Raw genomic sequence first — 22,861 nt, forward strand, 5'->3', positions numbered from 1 at the left:
TATAGTTTAGTGCAAGCGAAGTCTCACATTTGACGTAAGCGGCTTGAAAATTGTCTCCCTGATATGCAGTCATCACGACGCGGGCGCGAGATGCCGATCATCTCCATTTTCCCCCTTCTTAGTCTCCCTGGGGGGATCCTTCCGGAGGCTAAACGTGTGTGGGAATAATTCCGAGACGGGGAATGGGGGAGCTGTTTGAGAGAGGAAAACATTGAGCCCCATAAAGGGAGATGGAGCTCCCCGGCCCGCGATTGTCGGCGAAAGCGAGCCTAATAAAAGGCATCCTAAAATGCCTCACGTTCACGCCACCCATTTTCACTTTGGCACATAATTGCCGGGCCTTAACTCACTTTACGCAGCCTCCCGGGAACGAACCCTGGCTTTCCACTCACTCGCAAGAAAATCATTTGGCGTGTGGGTTTGTGGATGCTTGCGTCGCCCCCCCCCCCCCCCCCCCCAGATGACATCAACGTATCGTAATCTTGTCCCATTGCGGAAGGCGTGTTTTGTTTTGTCAATCCCCTTTAAATTCTTGTTGCTCGCTGCGTAATCCGATTGGACACACTCATTTGCTTTTGAATGGGAAGCTGCAGGCCAGCGAGACGTGGCGGACAGGGAGCGAGCGCCACAGTTTTATTGGTGAGCGTCGGCTGCCATCTAGTGAGATTTTTGAAAATTCAGCCCCGGAAGCCGGTTTGAATGAGTGACAGGAAATGTTGTTGGCATATTTTTCATAAGCAAACCAATAAAATCTTCTTTTTTTTTTGAAACCCTGAATAAATAATAATTTTTAAAAATGTCATTTTGATTAAACCAATTCCATTTAGATGCATTTTTTTTTCCTTTTCTGGTGATCTTTCAAAACCAAACTTGTCTGAGAGTCGACTAGTTGACAGGTGGGCGATGCGAAACTGTGAAGCGTTACCGTTTTTGGCACGACATGTGGACGAAGCACGACTGCAAAGTTTGACGTATCATTTGACCACAAAACGTATCATAATAACATTAAAAAAGTGGCCGCAAACTTGGTGGACTTGGAATGAGCGCTTCAAACTAGGTTTGAACAATTTTGAAAAATGAACAAAAAAAAAAAAAAAAAAGATAAAATCAAGGCAAATGAACCATAAATTAGGATAAAAGACAACTTATTTTATCACGTTATTTTACTTTTTTAATACTTTTAAACACAATTAACTAATTTACTGCCAGCCATACCACATGAAAATAATAAAATAAAAATAGAAATACGTACCTTGGATTAAATGTCTCAATTCCTAAAAGACAAAAACATTTATAGCCAGTGAATGAGTTAATAAGGGGCATTAACAGCCCCCCCCCCCCACACTCAAGTGCATTGTTTATATTCAAACTGTGCAGAATGTTACTTGCAATAAAATTAAATGTATCTTTTTTAGGAAAAGAAAACCCCACTCAGGCCTACTCCTCTACTATACCTTAAAGTTGGCCCGAGCAGTGAGCCCGATTTTTGTCTGGCGCTTAGTGTAAAAAGACTGAGAACCACCACATGCCAAATGTTGTGGTCGTCTAGTGTGTGTCGTCGTAGCAGCCACAAGGGGAAGCCGTAACCCAGCGAATTCTACACACAGCGATGAAAAAACCCTTTTCTTTACCCAGTCATGCCAAATGCATTCATTCCCAGCCGCATTCGCTCTGACAGCGCCGACGTGAAAAATAATGTAAGATATAGACATATAAAATCTATCATGATGCTAACACATTTCTTTATTGTCTTTCCAGTTCTTCCGAATTTGAACCGCAAAGGGTAAAATGCAGTCGCAAGAATGCAGCATAAAGGATACACATTGTGTTTTCTTCTTGTTTTGAAGAATAGGAGGGAGTGGGATTACTTCCAGACGCGCTGGGGCAGGTTTCATCCAATTGTTGCTCTGAATCTGTTTTGCTACGTTCGTGTTGACGGGAGTAGGTTTCAGGGATTCACCATATACCTCAACGACTCATCTGCATCAAACTTCAAACAGGAAAAAAAAATTGGACACTGAATTCGGCATCTGTTTTGGATTAATTCCAGTTCATTCTCTTGTTTCGGTCTATCACAACATTTTTTCTCGTCGGCTGTGGGTGGTTAAACGTGTCAGAGAGGCAGCGGTTCACATAGCCAAGCATCACAATCGCGTAACCCGAAATAGCGGCCAGGAATCACGAGAACCGATTGTTGTCGACGTCTTTCTCACGGGAAACAAAAAGAAAGTGACACTTGTGGAGAAGAAGCCATTGGAATGTGTCAAGCATTGCCCTTAAAACGGCCCCTCCGCTTCCCCAGATTAAAAACAGGCAGCCAAATATAACTTTCACTTACACTCACCGCTTCCTGAACCCCAGGAATTAGCCACATCCTAGTGATCTCCCCGCATTGTCCCTGTGGGGATAATGATGGAGAACTTTATGGATGCAATTAATGCAGAACAAAAAACAACAAAAAAAAAAACCTGCCATCAAACTGTTCAAAGACCACACAGCTAACCAAAACAACCAAGAAAAGGAAAAAAAAAGTATTATATATTAGATTAAATATTTCTACTTTATCACCTCCACCCGAAACAAGTTGCCCGTTTCACATGGATTCTGTTTAAAAAAAAAAAAGGCACAAATTTGATACTTTCGGGAGCCTAGCAAAGCGGGAACTCGCCCCCAAATGTGCGCACTTTTCACACGCCAGCACAACATCCCAATGATATGAAATACCTGCCGGGAGATATGAGTGTCAGGTGTTCAATTCCACGCGGTGTAACAAGGAAAAAAAAAAAACTTGGCCCCAATACAAGCGGACTGTAACTCGGATTTTTCCTTGATTTCTGACTTTTATCACAAGCAAACAAGGGAGAACGTCTTGGTGGAGGTAACAACAGAAGATTTGTCCGCCAAGCAGCCTCAGGCATGTTTGCAATTTGTGGATCGGTGGACTTCTCTCGAGATGTTAGGTGCTTATTTGGTTACACGGAAGGGGGAACGGGGCCAATGACCCACCTCTCCGTTGTAACACCCTCAACACCTTCTCCATGCTTACAATGTCCCCCCCCCCCCCCCCCATCCATACTGAAAATAAACACATCCCAGGGGTTCCCAGGTTCACCGCCGAGAGGCATGATGGAGCTCTCCGGCTCCCCCCTCCGATGTCAATCAAACAACAATGTTATATTTCAACCCCTCACCTCCAGCAGGTCTGCTTGTAAACATTTAGTGGACCTTTGACAAAAGGCTAGAAAAGGGATTGCTCCGGCTCGGTGGATCACATTTAATTTGTAGAACAGAGACTGACAAACATTTTACACCCCCCCCCCCAAAAAAACAAAAAAAATCCTCTAAAAATGCTTAGCTCTCCAAGCTTTGCTTAGCTTAGCCCTTAGCTTATTTTAGCTCTCCATCATGATCTACATGACTAGTAGAAGGCAGTTTTCCAGTTTTCTCTATACCGTGAGATGCGAACTACTTCACGACGCCGCTGCATTATACTGGACGTGTAGGTGTCCCCCCCCCCCCCCCCAAAAAAATGGATCACTGTGCATTTTAAACGTAGAGGACAGCATCCCACTTCGTGACTTGCTCGACTCGGGGTCGTGAGCACTTCGCTTCCACTCAACATCGAGTGCCCCCCTGCTGCTGCCAGCAGCATATTAGTCAGACGCAGAGTGGGGAGGATTAATCAAATAATATGGGGGGGGGGGGGGGGGGGAATCGAAGGTGGCCATTAGGGAGTCTCCCTGACATACTTAATTTGATTGTTTTATAATCCAAGAAAGACAGCTTTCATTTTCGGGCTTTTTTTTTTTCTTGGCATCCAACTTGTTTTTCTTCTAATCACTTTCAGCATTTCCTGAGCAGCAAGACTCGTTTTGAACAATTTATTCTACTTTTTTTAATGTCATTCTTAACTCATTCAGTACCAGCCAATTCTAGACCAAGTCTGAAAAGACGTTTAAAAACGTCTTTGGGAGTGAATGAGTTAATGACAATTGAAAGTAACTTGCCCAACACGACGATGCCGATGGCTTGTAGCGTCCGTGACCCGGTCGTGACCCGCCGTTAGCAAGCAGGTGTTGTCGGACTGAGCATGTGCGGTGGCCGCAGTGATTTCTCAACCTGAAAGGCGGCAATGATGCTGCTATTAATACTCTTGCTAGTTAATGGTGGCCATCATCGTGCATGATGAGCGGGTGGGGGGGGGCGGGGGGGGTCGTTCTTCTCCAAGCCACCCGTCGCCTGGACCGTTCCGTAAAGGGAAAGCAAAAGGATGCGCTAAAAGGATGAAGTGGAATCAGGATCAAATGGCACTCATCATCTTACCGTCGGTAGGGGTTTGTTTTTGTTTTTTTCAACAATAAATCATCGTTTTAGTCACATATTGGTTTTCATCAAGCGCGTGAGGGATTGATTTCATGCTGTCTGCGCTTTAATAAGTTTGATTGTGTCACTTTGAACCATGCGCCGCAAGTCCAGCCTCACACTGAAAAAAAATTGAAAAACATCAAAGGCAGCCATGTCATTCCAGTTCACATCAGTCGTTATTTATTTTAATTTTTATTTTTTTGCAAAGCAATCTATAGTTGTGCGAACGAACAATCCATTTCCTTGGCTAAGCTTTCATCAGGCTCTTTGTTTAGAGCGACCTGTCCATGTAATCATGCTGCCTGACGGCGTCGCTGCCTGTGATGGAGCGTTGGGCAAAGCGTGTTTATTTTCCGTCGGCAGCTGTGAAGCAGCACCTGTCCTTGCAGCCGCCCTCCGTAAAAATAAACCAAACCCCTTTGTGCCCGACCGCCGCCGAACCATGTCGGACCCTGAGCCGGACGCCTCCGTCCTCCTCCACAGCGTGCTACGGCGCTGAAAACGTCTTTCCCAGATTGCAATTGAGTCGGATCAGCCGGCGCATAAATCACGCTCCAGGAGACTGGGAACAACGGGCAAGTGCAAAGGCGGATAAACCGAACCCCTCCTCTAATTTTTTTTAAAAAAATCCATCGACTTCCTCACTGTAAATCAATGACGAAGAAATGAGCTCCACCCACCAATCCAATCCCTGATGCTTCCAATCATCATGAAAGGGAGGTCAAAGGCAGGTTTTCCGTGTCGAGGAGCAGGATCATGTAATTCGGCAGGGTTGGGGGGACCTGAGTCAAATGACTTGGACCTGAGTCACTGTTTTGCTTATGACTTGATACAAAAAAAAAAATCAACAGCAGTTACGTCTTGCAAAAGATACCAATATCTGACTCTCTCCTAATGAAGACAAGATTCTGCATTAATACGTTGGCAGGGCTTGAGATCACCCGTGATTTGACTTGACTTGCTTCATACGAAATGACTTGAGAAAATTCTCTGGCTCTCAGGATGCATTAGAGGCTTGTGTGTCTGTTTCACTTCCTCGAGGTGTTCCCGGTCGGGGGGAAAAAAAAAACTTTGGAAAAGGCTCCGGTGGGATTGGCCGAGCCCACGCGGGGGGATTGAAGCAAGCTGATTCTTTGGGTATTAATCCCTCCACGTATATAGCGCCCGGCGGAGGCGTCCACGGACCACATGGAAGCGATAAAGATCCGAAAGCGAGTGCTACGGCGCACATGTCAAGCGGCAAGCACAAAAGGGAGATCGCGGGGGAGGCATAGGGCAAAGCCAAGTCCACCATTCCAGAGCAGCGGGATCGTGTTTCACCCCAGAAAAAAATATATTTCAAATCTCTGCAACAATTGTCTTTGTTCTTGGAATCCTGTCCCAGGAATGACTTGAGTGGGTTAGCGATAGCATGACATCGTCCATTAAATCACGTCTTCATGTTAACCTTTACAAAGCTTGTTGACATCTATATCGTTATCAAGATAAAACGAAGTGTCATGGGGATTTTCGCTCGCTAAAAACAGACATGACCGCAGCCAAGAAAGAGGAAATTTGAGTTGAACGTCTCAAGCTTGTATAAAATCGAAATTTGACCAAAATGACGTGAAAAGGGGTGTCACTTACAGCCGCGCAACAATCTAGCAAGTGTGTCAGGGACAGGACGCACCTGTGTGAAATAGCGAAAAAAGCATTTTCAAACGGAATGGTGGCAAAAAAAAAAAAAATCACAGATATGCACAATGGTTTGCAAAAGTCCACCCTGGATCGATTGGCGGCACCTTCCAAATCGAATTGAGCGGTATACACGCTAACGTGCCGGCTAAGTTAATAACGCTGGCCTGACTACCCAGGTTGCATTGGGAGCAATTCGGGAGCTGCGACCGCTCAGTCACACCCCATCAATCACCGAGTGAAAAGTGGAAGGTGGGGGGTGGGGGGGGAATGGGTCATCCCCGGAGCAGCCCACGGTGATGAACCTGCCCCAGACTCAATATCGTGATCTTAAATGAGTTGTCTTTACATCAGGCAGTAAAAGACTTGCAATGAACTTTTAACAAGGTTTTGCTAAATGGTGCGTTCCGGCTTAAAACGCCGTATCGATTCGTCCTCATCGTCTCTTTATTGACGTCGTGTGCTTTGGCTGTTTGCGGTTCAGTCCATCAGCGTCCTGAACTGACTGGTGTGGAACCTCACTGCTTATGGTGGCCCTTAAGGGACTAAAAGGTTACGTCGTGCAAAAGCTGTGAACGAGATTGTCGTGAATCAGAATGGACAATATTGATTGGCTTGATTTTATTTGCATTGTCGTTGTATGTACAGAAAGGGACTGCATGGTGGCGCTTTAGTACAAGTGTCCAATTGCAAGGCCTGGTTGCCAGATTCAGCCCGCCGTATCATTTTTAACTCATTCAGTACCAGCCAATTCTAGACCAAGTCTCAAAAGACGTTTAAAAACGTCTTTGGGAGTGAATGAGTTGAGTGGCCCGCAAAGGCAAAAATTATGTGCGTCAACTTCCATGTCTTTTCAACTTCCAAATTGCAAGTTGTATTCACTTTTAACAACATTGAGGAATTGCTTTTTTTTCACCTATTTGCCCTTTTATAATAACTGGAAAATAGTGAATCAAGCATTTTTTTCCCAAACTGGTTATTTATTCATTTTTGAGGCATACGTTTGTATGGGTTCACAGTCGTAACCACCCTTCGAGGTAAACCGTAACCAATGTGACCTGTGAGAAAAGTTCAGTTTGACATTCCTGCTCTAAGAAGACAAAAGACATGACGGTTGCATTCGAAAAGCTTCGCCGAGTTAGTCGTGAGTAACAACAGTGTGTCACGTTGACTACTTTATGCGCTTTAATGTTGCGGCGTGGGCGCCTCGCCCCGAGCGCTAGCGACCCACGCGTCTCCACTTTGACTGATTGCGAGGCTTCGAAGGTGTCAAATGACATGAGGTGCCGCGACGCAGGCGTAAATGTCGAAGACGGCTCACGGCCATCTAGGTGCGGTGTGAAGTGGGAGCCCAAGCCGTTTACGAGCTCCACCGCAGGATTGTTAACGAGGGAGAAGCAGTCCGGCGCAATTGCGGGGCGTGGAGGAGGTCAGGCACCAACGTCCAAAAACGGAGCTGTTTAACAAGCTCGCCGCGCAAATCTGCAACCGCGGTCGACCCAACGGGGGCCGCGCGAGTCGCACCCTCTTACTGTATTCTTTTTCTTCGCCGGCAGCGCCCACGCGGGCAGAAGTAACAGAAGTTTGTCTTTGTCCAACTTTCCGGGGTTGAGTGGGTTGAATCCTATTCATTCTGAATGATAACCAACACAATATTGTCCCGAGGAGCAGGGGTCAGAGGTCAAGTGGGTAGATGTCGCTAAAAGAACCCTCTTTGTTTGGCAGTCTCACACTTTATCCGACTCATCTTAACACAACCATTTCTCCGAAATGCCTTACAGATTTGATTATGAAATGCCCCCCCCCCCTCAAAAATGCAGTAATCCTTCCTTGACACCAATTACTAGCTTCTTATTAGCCAGGCTTTTGGTTCAATCTTGTTGCACTTTAGGATGATACAGAAAGAGTTACAAAAATCAATAAATCAATAGTTGTGACTGATACTCACACTTTCCTCAGTGATTATTGGCATGTCTGTTCGCCATCGATCAACCGTTGAGCAAAGCTTATGTTCGGTGTCATAGCAAGAACTCGAGTGCTTTTGAACACCGCCCAACAAATGTGGAATCGGTGCATTGCTCCCTTGTCGCGAACTTTTTGGGTCGCTCTCGTCTGACAGTATATCAAAACAAACGAGATTCTTAATTTTGAATGACGTACCAGTTGACGACGGGATTTGTTTTCATGAATTTCTCCGGTGGGTTTAACAGATGATTCGAATCAATCTTTTTCGCTCGAAGAGGAGATTGATTTATCGATTTGGCTTTGATCTACTCGCGTGCGTCTTTTGTTCAAAGTGAATTTTTTTTGTAGCGTTTCCAGTGAAGTGCCTTGATTCTTAGACAGCACCCCCCCCCCCCCAACCCCACTCTTGGTTGCGCACGGTTTTCAAGAAGTCGGGGGCTTAGCGTGAATGTTATTGTGATGGTTAAAATACTTTTCAAAAAAGAAGACGAGATGCCGGCCAGATGAGGGGATATGATTGACAGCTGAAAAGGGGGGAGGGGGAGATTGAAAAAGGGACCAGCTGGGTCACCTTGGGCGAGTTTTTAATGTTTATGGCTTGTTTATGATTATGTTTACTGCCTGATTTAATAGTACGCGGATTACCTTGAGATGGGTTCTTTTAATGAGGTACGCATGTGTTTTATCGCACTTCTACATCAACTTTCACGCAATACTTTGAGGGCAAAGTCAGCCTGCGAGTGACGTGGGGGGGGGGGGTTAAGGGGGTGCAGCGAGGATAGCATTTTGTTGTGAGAGAAGGCGAAAGGGTGAAAGTTCAAACACCGGCAAAATTGAAAGTGCAACGTTGTGATTGCTAATGTCAACAATGAGAGGTTCCTCATCACATTTATTTTTGTTTGTCTAAGGAAGTCACCATGGCGACTAACAACACAGCACTTGGGTTAATTTCATGGGGAAAAAAAATAGAGGGAGTCGAGGGTGGGCTTATACGCGTCAGATAAATTACGCTAATCGTCGTGAGCGATTTTTCACGTTTCGTCTCGACCAAGAATCACAAAAGTTGTCTGGAAACCGACCCGACGGTCATCCCGTCATGGTCCTCACGGAACGGCAACGACCGTGCCGTCATCGCAGCACAAAGGGCGATGAGTCATCACACGGACAAAATAAAAAGAATGAAAGCACTCTTGTCCCGTGCGCGACACGAGAAGGCAGCGGGGACAGTTGGAAGATGAAGATGACAAAGAAGTTGGAATCTGTCAGTTGCGCTGATGAATCTCTTGGTGATGAGACCATCATTGCACTCGAGGCAAATTTAACACTGCCCTTCTGTTTGGTATACTGGACGTCGTTCAAATTATGTAGCAATCGGAGAACATTTTCCAAGATGAGTCTTTGAACGAGCCCTGAAAAAAAAAATTACAGACTCGATGTCTGTTTTCAGTCACGGCTTTGTTGTCATTTTGTGGGTCTGTGGGGGGAGGGTGGCGGCTTGCTTGCGATTGACAAGCCGATCACATTTTATATCACAAAGTAGCTCTAGTCATGTGTTTCATATCTTTTAGAATATTTTTTTGTCCTCATATACATGCACTGCATTTATAATGGACGTGTATTTAATTATATTTAGACGGTATTCCGTATTCATGGTTTTACATCTATAAATATTCTCTGTACTATACATTGGAGTTTGGTGGCCATTTTGTTGGAAATGGTTACAACGAACCGCCATTATAACGTACAGATTCGTTATGTCCCACAAGGGGTTTTGTAAGGAGGTCCGACTTTGTTGAGATCGGGATTGAATTGGAGAGACGCGCACCCCTCGTGTGCAGGGAACATGTCATGGATTATTTGATGATTTGAAGTTAGAAATTGCGGAAGAAAGATTGAACAAGGGCCCCCGGTAGGCTAATGGTACCAGTTAGCTAGCACCTAAGCAGCAGCAGATGTTTTGAGAGCAAAAGCAGCTAATAATTATCATCCAGATTACAGAAAATGGACTTTTATGTTTGTTGTCTCGGGTGTCTGCCTGCTCAGAGTAAACAAGGAAATGAAAAGTCTGAATGGAAACGGCCTGCTTTGCTTGGAATAAAAAAAAAATCATTGTTTGTTCAACCGTTTGCTTGCATTTGTAACGCAAACGCCGCAATCAAGTCGGCTGGTGAAACCAAACGCAAAGACGGGAGCCTGGGAGAGGCGCCGCAGCGCCGATGACAATCTCCAGATGAATTAGCGGCATTAGCAGGACAAATTGCGGCTCCCGCAGGCTGTTGCCAGGCCGGTCGCTTTCATAAACAAATCTCTCGACTTCAACCTTTTCTGGAGGCCACCCGGGCTACCCCCCCCCCCCAAAATAAAGAAGCCCCTCATGATGGAGTCATGGCCACTTAGGCCGAGTGATGGGAAAGCAAACAGGCAAGTGAAAGTGTAGTCGGTGTAAATGGGTGTGAAAATAAACCACAATAAGCGACGTGAGACCTGCTCACCTTCCGAGTTCCTGCTTCATTTGCACCGTTACATGTGATGAAGGTGATGATGATGATGATGATAATGCTGCTCAGCTTTCAATTGTAATGAAGATTATGTGTCTCGATCACACTTGCAACATGAAAACGTCTTTGATGGCAATCAAACTTGAAATGTGATTGACAAGACAATATTGTGAAGTCATGCCCGAATAGTCCCATGTCCTCCATTTTGGTTTGAAGCGGGCATTTGGGAGGATGGGTGCTTCAAACCCGACCTGACGAGAGATGGTTTGACTGCTGCTAACTGTTGACATTGTTGAGTTTTTGTCATTGCATGTAGGTGGAGCATGGCATGTTTGATGATATCAGTAGTGCACCCCAGATTTTATTATTATTATTATTTAGAATTTAGCCAACAAAGTTGTTTTCATTTAGCAGTAGGCATTTAAGGGTAATTTGTTTTTCCAGCTTGCTTCAAAAAACGAGATTTCGCCTGATTGCGAAGTTTGGCTCATGTTACACTAGATGGGCAACAAATACTGTATTGCGAGGGAAGCTAGTTTTCAGCGAAATTGAAAGAATTGCAATTAAACGTGAAATGGTACTAATCGTTTTATTCGGTCATTCTTTCGAAGCTATATCTAAAGCCAGTTTCACTTATGAGCAAGTCTCAAGGCCCCCTGACTGTAAAGACACAGAAATTCTTCCACTTTGGTTTGAATCAGTCATTTCGGGGTCATTTCGACCATTTCCCGGGAACCAATTAACATGAAAATCAATCAAGTGCTTACGCTGTGACATCTTGGTTCCCCGCCACTTTGTTTTGACGATACTGTTTTTCAGGAATTTGGGCCAGCAGTCGTACCCGAACAAATTCATGTGGTTGTGAGCAAATATGAACCAGATATGCTACATGATAAGACAAGACAAGTCTTTGAAGTCAAAGAATAAAAAATTTGGAACCGATGCAATTCACTCACTTGTTTCTACATACAGTATGATGCAATGCAAAGACGACTCGCGTGTTTTGCTCCGAGCTGCATTTGTCAGGAAGAAGACACGGGTCTGTGTTATCAAGATCACACGAAAATCACACACGTGCTTGGCCGCTCCTTCAAGTCCGCAGGAGAATATGAAAAGTTACAGTATCATTTTGTGAAATGTCATTTGTCTCATTTTTGGTCTGCTTGCGCGTATGGGTGTGTTTGTGTGTGCGTGTGTTTTTGATGTTCGCATCAGCATCCCCTGCAGGGTAAATACACACACCGGAGTGCGATTGGGGTTCCGTTCGAGGTTCGCGTCAAATAAATAGCGCTCTCATGTAACCCAAATCGAGGCATCGCTCAGTTCCTGACTACTCACTTCCTGAACACTGGGGGGCCTCTTCGAACTGTCGTTCAACCTTTACGAAAGGATAATACCCACAATTCTTGACGGTAGAAGCATTTAAAGCAGCAGGGCACCGATGTAGGTGACAGATGACACAAAGACGTTCGAGTTTTCACGCTCAAAACTTCAATCATGTGTTAAAAAAAAAAATCATGACAAAATGTATTACCGTATTTTCCGCACTAAAAGGCACACCTAAAAGCCTTCCATTTTCTTAATAGCTCACAGCGCGCCTTAAAATCCGATCGATGCAAAATCGGGTGGACATCATAACAACACATGAAAAGTCTCACTGATCCCCGATGGAAATTGAACAGGAAGTCAGATATTTTTGTTTGAAGTGACCATATAGGTTGAATTTGCTCATCTGCCTTGACACAAATTACACCAATCACCATGAAATTGGGTGGGCTCGTCTATTGAAACAAGACACACGAAAAAGTCTCAAGGACCCATGCTTGAAAACAGACAAGAAGTTGGTCATTTTGTTTTGAAGCGATCATTTCGGTTGAAACCGTCCGTAGAGCGCCCTGAAAATTTGAAAAATAAGCCCGAATTTTCACAGTAAATCCGCTATTTTGTTTCAAAGCAGGCATTTCTTACCGTGCGTGCGCGTGCATGTTGAGATGCTGCCGCAAGTGAAGGCAGAGGAAATGAAAAGTGTTTTGCAAATGTTTTCACAGCCTGCCACCCGTGTTTTAACGCCCTGCTAATGATTAGCACGGATCTCAAGGTTTACCGTGACATGATCCCACACGCCTACATGCTGGGTTACACTTAAAGCACGCACACACACACACACACACACACACACACACACACACACACATGGTTTACATATAACACAGCACATAGTCACCAAGAAGCACGTTACTTGAATTTGACGGTGTGTATAGCACAGGTTGCTCATGTTATGTTTACCCCCCCCCCCCCCAAAAAAGTGTGAGATATGACTTACTACGAAACGGATGGCCTTTAACTCATTCAGTACCAGCTAATTCTAGACCAAGTCTGAAAAGACGTTTAAAGACGTCTTTGGGAGTGAATGAGTTAATATCTTTTTAGGTTATCTCTTGCAGGAATTGGAATAAACTTTAATGAGAAAATGCTTGAATGCAGAAAGAAAATTTTCTGCTTTCCAACTTATACTAAAAAAAATGTTCTTCTTTTCTTATGGTTTCTTGTAACAGAACAGAATGTGAATAACCTGGAGAAAACCCCATAGAAGTGTTGGGAAAAACACTCGAGTTCCACACAAGAAAAGCCAGGACCGAGTTACAAACCCGGAACTTCAAAACTGCAAGGCAGACCTGCTCACCGCGAGATCACCGTGCTCCCCACCACTCAGGTAAAGAAACCATATTCATATCCCATCCGGATTTTTTTTTTCTCACTGTCAAAATGTTGACTTGTTTTGGCAAAATCGGACATCCGCTCCCTGAAGTGAAACATCTCCTACATAAAGGCAAAACTGACTGAATAGCATCTTCATGTGTCCCGTGGCGCTTCGCAATATTTATGCACGCCAGTGCGTTTGGATTACAGCGTTATCACGACCCCCGCCATACCAGCGGTGTAATTGTTTCCATTCTCATTTGGTACGCTCGGCATTAAGGCGCTTTAGCAAACGCTGGCATTGTATTTCTAATGGCATGAATACGTTACATTATGTAAATGAGGACCTCCAGGTGCCATCTCTTAAAGGATTACCGCACAGCTTGAAACACTTGTGCCACATCCATTTCCTGACAACCCTAAACGTGCTCCTCGCCTCCACCAACGCACTTTGCCTGTTTGTTATGGGAACTGCCGATACACCACAACACCGAGACACCTGATACTTTATGTTTGCGTTGCGGGTGATGGAAAAATGAAAAAAAAAAAAGATGTCCAAACTAGCTGAGATTTTTGAACGCCTGTTTCTCATTTCAAGGGGCCCAATGTAAACGTCGCTAGGTTGCACATAAGAAAGAAAAAAAAGCAGTGGCGCACCAATGGCTACTGTCACCGCACCTTTAGAAAGACACTTATAAGACTTCGTACTCCACCAAAATTGGACATGTCCCGGCAAAAAGACGCATGTACGCGTGTGGGTGCGGATGCTAATTTTCAGTAAAATTCTACTGTTGTGGAATTTCTCATTTCAAAATTATCTAACCTTGACAGCTTCAAGGTTACATTAATAAGCATCCATCCGTTTCCTAAGGGATGGAACAATAATACAAGTGTGCGGTGGGTGTAAAAATAATGTGCGGGGGTCGGGGGGGGGGGGGACGAGTAAGAATACATTACATTTATTACATTTTTTTTGGCAGGCCATGCCGCCATCAAAGCTCACCCGCTTGACTCCCCCTGTCCCGTCCCATTCTGGTGGCTCACCCCCCCCCCCCCCCCCAGCCCTTCCTTGCTCTAAAAGCTTTTTTAATTATGGCTGCCATTAAAGAAAGGGAGGCAGGAGTGTCTCTTGGCTTGGTCTGATGGCATTGTGCAGGGTCCGCACACACACACTCGCATATTTAAAGATGCATGCAGGTCACTCAAAACAAGGCAAGTGGCACTTGGCATAACAATATCTTTACGATGGACACGAGGCAGTTTTGCACAAATGTAAAAGTAAATCTTTAAAACACTCTTTGTGAGTGTGTGTGTGTGTGTGTGTGTGTGTGTGTGTGTGTGTGTGTGTGTGTGTGTGTGTGCGTGTGCGTGTGGCGCTACAAGCTAACAAATAAATTGTAGCTAAAGATAGCAGACAATATGAGTCACCCTCTTAAAAGTATTGATCGGTAGCCATAAAGCAAGAAAAAAAAAACCATGCAAGATGGTGATATGAATTTTTAAGAAGACCAATGAGGCCCCACCGTGTTGCAAATGTGTCTGTTTTCCAAGACAGTAATCCTATTGTCACCCCACTAAGAGAGGAACCCACCCTTCCTCTGACGCCCCCCTCCCCGGTGGGTTCACGGTGGCCTCCAATGGGAAGCTTCCATCCCCCCTTGAGGAGGGGCACAGGCTGCTCTACGCTATTGGGTTACCCGCGCTTCCCAGAGGTGCTCCCCCGAGGTGTCCATATGTGAATTATGGGTGATATGGAGGGCGAGGTTCAGGCGTTGGTCCGATTAAAAGACCGCGCCTGCTTTAAAAGGTTGGTCTTTGAGTCACAACAATAGCCCCCGAAACCTCGCCTGCGCGAGGCCTTGAAGTCAGACACCCTCTTGGCCGTTGACCTTACCCGGCGGTTTTGACAACCCCCAGCTGATGATGTTTCTACTTTGATGGTGTAACAGAACTAGACGGGCCATATGGCGCGACCCGCTGGGACAACATTACCTTTATATAGATGCTCTTGTGTGATATATAGGCGGGAACATATAATGAGGTTATCTGGACTGGCCCGCAAGGGCTTGACTTCTTTTGTCTGGCTTGTAATTGTGCATGTAACAGGTTCTGGTTCGTGAAAAAGTGCCAAGAAGGACGTAACGGCATTGTGTGGGATAGAATGAAATCTAGACTGATCCAACAGGTTTGGATTTGGATTTGGATTTGGAGAGAGAGAGAGAGAGATATTTCCCCCTCAAAAAGGCCTCCAAGAAAAAAAATGACTGCGCTCAGTTGTTCATGAGCCCACCTTCAACCAGTTAGGTATGAATGCTATTTTTAAAAAAAACAAACAAACATTATACAATAAATGGGCAGTCAAGTTATCGTCATTTACAGTGGTACCCATTTTGTAATAATGAGTGGTAGAAAGCTGCCATTTTACTTCATTTTCACCGAATGTAGCACACCTCCGATGTCTTCTATAAACATTGCAGAAATGATGGAAGAATACGTGCTCCGCGTGCATGATGGCTGAGAGGCAGGTGTCTCCTCTAATGGCTGCAATCAACCTCCCACCATTCACACAATAATGCGAGCACACGCACCTTCTTTCATGCCCACACACGGAGTGTATGATGATAATGAGGTTGCGAAAACGACAAAGAAGAGGGGCGCACCATAGGCGGCTGATATCGATCCGAGATCCCAATCGCATCACCGCGACTCTATTTCACTTCGCACGCATCCAATTACGCTGGACCATGATGGGCAGGCAGCGGGGAGAGATGAGATCACACACACGCACACAAACACACACACACGCACACACACAGATTAATAGCCTCATGAAAACGCTCCCCAATCGTTCGAAAATTTAGGTTTTGTCTTGAGGGACGGTCTGAAATCCTGATTTCCTCGGCCAACTGAGTGATTATTCCCAAATGTCCCCAATGTTTAACCTGTCTATCTGTAGTTATCTCAGTGCCTGTCTAACTAATTTTCTCACTATCCATCTGTCTGTCTATTTTGATAGCTAAGTCAGGCGTTGATTTATCCACCTATTTATCTCGCTAGCTATCGAGCAAAGATTTCCACTTGACCCTGAAGGCAACACCTGACATAGCTAGCTAGCTAGCTTGTGATCTTTCTACTTTGTAGCTGTCTAGCTAGCTAGCCACAGTACATTAGCGAGCTATGTCAAGGATAGGTGGAAATCATTGTTTTTATTCCACAAATGTACAATTGTTTCAAATCGTTGTACATTTTTCATCCGTCCATCATCTCTCTCTAGCTAGCTAGCCACAGTACATTAGCTAGCTATGTCAAGGATAGGTGAAAATCATTGTTTTTATTCCACAAATGTACAATTGTTTCAAATTGTTGTACATTTTTCATCCATCCATCATCTCTCCATTTGAGTATTTTGGACATTGCCTTCGGGGATCGTCTGTAATCCTATCTTTCAATATAATGATGACCGTAAGGATGGAAAGCTTGCTTGTTGGATCTTCTGGCTGGGGATCAAACGCCATAACTTGTTGGACTCAAAAGAAAAAAAAAAAAAAAGGAAGACTAGGATTAAGAATGAAGTCCATCTCGGAATAACATGTGACAATGATTTTAAGGACCTCGGTAACTCTTTGACCTAGAACCCCCCCCCCCCCCCCCCCCACCCCAGCATGTGTGAAAGTGTTGCGGAGTGTTCAACATGTTTGGGTGGCTTCCTGCTGTGAGTGCAGGTGTGTCCGTGGAGCGTTGCGGGATGCAGGGTCTCTCGTGTACAAGTTGTCCAGGGATGATACATTCAAAGACCTCCCAGCTGTCACTCTGTCAAAAGCAGACGTGAAGTAGAAGAACACCTGTCAAGCTCATTTTAATGCACCTTGGTTTGTTTGCCGACAAGGATTACCTGACAATATATTATACAATATCATATGAAATATAGACATATTTTAAAATTATGTTAAAGTTCTACTGTTGTGTATTTTAAAAAAGGATGAATAGGATGGATGTAAGACATCATTAAGTATGACCTCATGTAAAATGTATATTTATAATTCTTAAAAATGTGCATCAATTCAAATGTGAATGAACAATGAAGATAACAATATATAAATTTTTTGTAAAATAAATATAAATACGACATCTAACACCATATCAATATACAGCAGTAAAATATAAATAATACAAAATATAAGACAAGCAATGTTCACTTGAGCATTTTATTCACACTTTAAATAAGATACAAATAGGACTAAAAATAGATAAAATGTACAAAAAAATCCCAACTCGATTAAGACATTTTTGTGTGTACTCTCAAACTTATGATTTTTATTTCTCGTATAAATAGGCAACTGTGTAATTACACTGGCATTTAGGAGTTGGTCGTAGCTCTGCTTCATAATTGCCGTTAAGATGATGAGGTGGTAGTTGGGGACTGTGTATGTCATAATATGAGGAAATGTTTCAACATTTAAATGGGTTTAGAGTCACTCGTAGTTCTTTGAGCTCACCTTCAACCAGTTACTCAACTAAGTAACAAAGTTCCATCCTTTTTTTCAGGTCGTAGTTTTTGGTATTTGATTAGCATTTGAATGCTGAGCGAGGCGTGTTTTCGGCACATACTGCTGCCACGCTTGCGGCGTTTGAAAATGGAAAATAACGGCTTGGTTATTTTTGCTTTACAGGGCCTTTCAATTGATTTGAAAAATGAACAACTGTAGATGAGCATCCATTCATGTTTTCTTGCGTTTTGGAGATTTTAAATGGGGATTAAAGGTCACTGGCAGCAGCAGCGGGCAACAGCTCAAACATGTGCAAGCAATCAAGTTTCTCCGTCTTGTCCCTTCCTTCGCCGTCATTTGCGCTTCTGTGAAAAACCGCCGGTCGAGTCTGTCGAGCCTGCCCTCGGCCCATTACAGAGGTCACCTGGATTCGCCTCGTGGACCGACGGGAACACGAGCAGGAAAGTAAAGGGATATAAAGCGAGCGAGTCACGCTGGGATTTCCACTGGACTTCTCACAAGGAAGGAAAGGCTCGTGACTAATGGCTTGTTTACACACTTTGGATCTTTGGATTGGCGTAATTGCCCTCCGACTCAATCAATCAAAGAATCAATCAGCTTAAGTAAACATATTAATCATTTTAAGATTCCTTGTTTTCTGAGAGCCGTGTCGGGTCGAGTCAGGCTGCAGCATGCGAGCAGGAAGTGACGGGTTACGATAGCAGGCCAAGTCTCCGTCCTTTCAATCAGCCACCGGATCGCTTAACCCGGATTTCCTCCGGAGCTTCCCGGGTTTAAGGTGGGGCGGCTATGTGGCTTAGCGACGACGTGGACCACGACCTCACGGAAAACTGAGGGAGCTCATCTGTCCTGGAAGGTTTTGTAATTCAGCCTTGGTATTCATTTTGTTGTCTGTGGCCCCTTTTACACTGTCTGTCCACCGCCTGTTTTTCTGGGGGGAGCTCTTTTCTGTGTCGCCGTTTTGGCGTATCAAGGGATGATATGCCTGTTACATCTGTAATGCAGCAATATTGTGGAAACTCAACATTACCTGCCCCCCGCCCCCTCCCGCCTTGGCTGAGTATTCCAGAAATTGGATTCTGTCCTCCCTAAGTGGACAGTGTGATGGTTCTCTTTCTCCTGGGATGTCATTGCAATCCCAAAATGGCAACCCAAATTGCATATTCGTACCTCGGATGTTAAGTGGTCGCCGACCCGCCAGCTGCCCGCGCTGGCGTCCGCTCTGGGCGAGAGGCTCCAATAGGCCATCTACCCGTCAGCGCCACAAAGTCTTCTCGGCAGCTGAGGCTCGCCGGTGGTCCTAGAGAGCAGAGCCTCTCCGGAGCCCCGCCGTTGCTGCCTTTCCATCATTAGCGGATTTACAGGCCAATCGCAGAAATGTGGCGACTCGCCCAAATAAAAATTGGACCGGAGGATTGCACAGCAGCTCTGTTTGAAAGTGGCAATCTTTCCGCAGATTGCAGCAGGGGGTTGGAACAACACCTTGTAACTTGGGGCTCAAAACCAACCACCAGAGCCCAGTAATAAGTCCAAGCACTTTACTTCAAGTCCTAATGGGAAATTCCCAACCTGAACCCCTAACCAGAGTTGAAGTCCAATTTTGGAATCATTACCAGAACAAAGCTTCATTTGAAATCACCATGAGGGCTTACAACTCAAACCTGTCATGCAAACGGTTGCTAGAACCACCCCTTGATACCCTAACACTCACTTGAAAACCTAATTTGTCACCTCTTTTTTGGAAAACTGAAACCTGATTTGAAACACCCACCTTAAAACCTTAACCATAGCTTGAAATGCTTCTTTGAAAAGCTCAGCCTGGCTTGAAACCCCCTCAGCCAATCTTGGAATCTTATTTTCAAATTTCCACTCGAGCTTACTTTGAATCCAAATGCAGACTAACTTGAAACACTAACCCTGGCCTGAAAACCTTTTTTTGAAACACCAACCTTGGCTTGAAACCCTAATCCTGGCTTGAAATCAAAGTTTGAGACCCTAACAATGGCTTGAAACTCAACTAAAAGACCCAAATCCAGGTTTGAAACCCTGATTTAAAACCTTAATCCTGATTTAAATGAATCTCTAACTCTGGTTTGCAGTCTGACTTTGAAACCCTGAATGACACTTGAAATCTTAATTTGAAACCCCTAGTTTGTAAGACAAACAAGGGTTTGAAACCCTACTTTTAAATGTCTATGTTATTTCAAAACCCTACCCTCGTTGGGAAACCAAAACCCCAGTTTGAAGCCCTACCTGCAATCTGGGACTGTTACCCTGGCGTGCACGTTTTAACGTCTGCTTGTGGATGAAGTAGCAGAGAGAGCCAAGTCCATTCCAGTAATTAGCCCGAGCCTGATGTGGGCCAGGCGGCGGCTGGCTCTTCTCAGGCTCACCTCCTAATGGCATCCGCAGAACCATCTTTAAGCGTTAGCGCTCCTGCCGAGCCGGCACGCATGCAAAACGGGTATGTAAGATTTACGGGGGACTCTAATGTAGTCTAGATGGCGGGAATGAAGAGGGTCTGGACTTCACTCCCGTTTCCGCGTGATGGTCCCAGCAAAGCGGGGAAAAGACAGATGAATTCCCAACCGCCAGCGGCTTCCTGTCTTCATGACCCCCCTCGCCCCCCATCCCTCCACCCTCAACAGACCGTGACAGCCGTTCCCCGTCTTGCAACGGCGACCGCCAAACGCATACCAGAGCGCGATGACACACACTCGTCAGGTAACCTCTGGCTGACGAACGCCGTATGTTACCGACACCGACCTCTCACACAGGAAATGGTACACTTTGCACTTTATTGGTCTCTTTACGTGTCTGTTCCACTGTCTAAATAAGCTATAAAGCCACCAGAAAAAAAATTGTTCCTTGGGAGGAGGTAAAGGTCATCGCAGTCAAAAAAACTTTCAAACACGTTCTCACTAACGGACAATGCGGGGTGTCCTCGTTTTACGAAAGGAGTTCCATTTCATTTGCGGTGATGTAATCTGAATTTGTAAAAAGTATATATTTGAACGCGAAACATGTTAAGGCTATAAAACAAAAGAATGTTGGACTAGAACAGAATAGAATCTACTTCTGTTTGCATCTTTGCTCGCAGGAGGCCCGCGAATGAAAGTTTTGGAACGATGGTTGGTGGTCTGCTGACATCAGGAGGTGTCACACTTGATAAAAGTTTTCAAATGGGAATCTGGGCAATATTTCGGGCTATTCTTTTAATATTTTAAGTCCTCTCAGGAGGGAAAAAAATGAACGCGAGCTGACTTGTCAACAGTATTGACGGTGAGAAGGAAAACAGCACGGGTAATCTGAGCAGCCAGACTGCTGATCACATGTCAAGTCACAAGCGGTGAACGTTAACCTAAGCAAATATTGAGACAATATTTTCAACGCGACTGTATTACCCACTAAAAGTTGCCTTTGTAATTCCTAGTGAAAAAGAGAATTGTTTGGAGTTTATCGGAACAGGGCATTTAAACTCAGCCCTGTGCCGCTTCACCAAATAATGCAAATGATCACTTTGGAAGACTGAGAAAAATTCCTTCTACCCATTATAATACAGATACATGGATATTAATGAAACAATGTCAATCCTCAGTAAGCCACGTTCATATTAGGTTTTTTTTGCACAGGATATATCATAAATCCCTGTCGACCTGTGTTGCTCCATCATTTGTGTTCCAGTATTCATTCGTTAAAGGATTATAACTCCGAAAGGTATGTTAGTTTTCCGTTAGGCGATCTACGCCGTTTCCAATTATGTGTCAGCATTAAGCTAGCAGGTGTTAAGGATGTAGCAATGGTACTATAAGCCACGGTGCCTTCGTAATGCCTTTTTCTTGTCTAATCGAGTGTGGCGATGATGTCACAACACCTCATAAAACGTTTTTTTTTTTTAAAGTATGCATACAAGCAATTGTATTTTTTTTAAACAATTTCAGATCACTATATGTCGTCCGAAAGGTCAACTTGCCAAGCACTGATCGAAGTAGTAGTTGGATTGATACATCAATGGATATTCTTTCCACCTCTATAGTTTCTTTTATTTTTTTATGGGGGGGGTGTGGCCTTCCAGTTCTTGGAAATTTTGAAGGCGGATCATTCAGTCTATTGTCGAAGTGTGGTCATTTTAGCTCTCAGGTTGTCGTAACCACAGGCCGCATGTTGGTTGGTATGTCTGCCACTTTTTTAATAAGCCAATTTACGTCGCTTCTAAAAGGCACCCCAAAAGAGCGGGGTTGCAACCTTGCATCGTCGGTGTCGGGGCGCCGGCAATTCTCTGTGGCGTCCATAAAACGGTTGGAAAAAAGAAAAAGGCCCCTTCGGAACATGATGACTGCGGTGTGCTGATTGCCATGTTATGCGAAACATTTGGAAACACTTGACAAATGGTGACTTTATTTTAATGACATAATACGAGCGTAGTGCTTGGAAATGTTATTTTTGGATGAACAAGCCTGAATCAGCACTTGGAGCTAACGTTGGTGGTTTTGTGTCTAATCTCGGTTTTACTCTGAATTATATGTTTGTTTAATAATTTTTGACACGTGTCGGATTCCCTGTTATTGACTTGCAGCTCCAGCTGATTTTGTTGTTCATTTACTGATGAAGCATATTCACTCGTGTTATTATTGTGAGGAACGACTTCCAAACATAACACAATAACGTGAACCATTTCTCGCTTGCAGTCAACGACGTTTTTTTATCTTTTGCAGTATGTTGTCGTATCAGTGGTTACCGAGGCCTATTCTGCTGTCCTAAACACTGACATATGGAAATATCGAAAGAAAGATCGAAAGAAATAAGTTGGTCAATAAATCGTCAATTAAAACCTGTAAAATGACTCCAAAGTCAAATGTAATCCGATTGTCAAGGTACCATGAGTGAAATTACGACTAATCCCCAAACTGTCCTGGTGGATCCAGTGACAGGGTTGCAGTTGAAGTCGGATTGATCTCTTTGTTGGCTGACCCTGATTGGTTCATCTCTGCTAAATCCCAACTTCCACCAACCCCCTCACATCGATCCGATCCCTTTCTTGTAAGTGTTTCCATAAACCCCCCCGCCCCCCCCACCTTTCATCTACCCATCGAGCATAATTCCTGCAGACAGCACCTTTGCTCCTCTCCATCAGCTGTTGAAGTGTTTTGC

The 22,861-nt window shown here is 44.5% G+C and overlaps 1 protein-coding gene across 2 annotated transcripts in view; it reads left to right on the forward strand.

The window, feature by feature from the left end:
* LOC147192669 (uncharacterized) overlaps positions 1-22,861 on the forward strand; it is a 164,036-nt gene that overhangs the window by 107,414 nt on the left and 33,761 nt on the right. For both annotated transcript variants that reach the window (XM_086132493.1, XM_086132492.1), the window contains exon 7: positions 13,058-13,215. The gene's annotated coding sequence lies outside the window, so the exon portion shown is untranslated. The remainder of the gene's footprint in view (positions 1-13,057; positions 13,216-22,861) is intronic.

Source organism: Hippocampus guttulatus, chromosome 16 (assembly GCF_054856545.1).
Source record: "Hippocampus guttulatus isolate MCC_2025c chromosome 16, RoL_Hgut_1.0, whole genome shotgun sequence".
Classification (NCBI taxonomy): Eukaryota; Metazoa; Chordata; class Actinopteri; order Syngnathiformes; family Syngnathidae; genus Hippocampus; species Hippocampus guttulatus.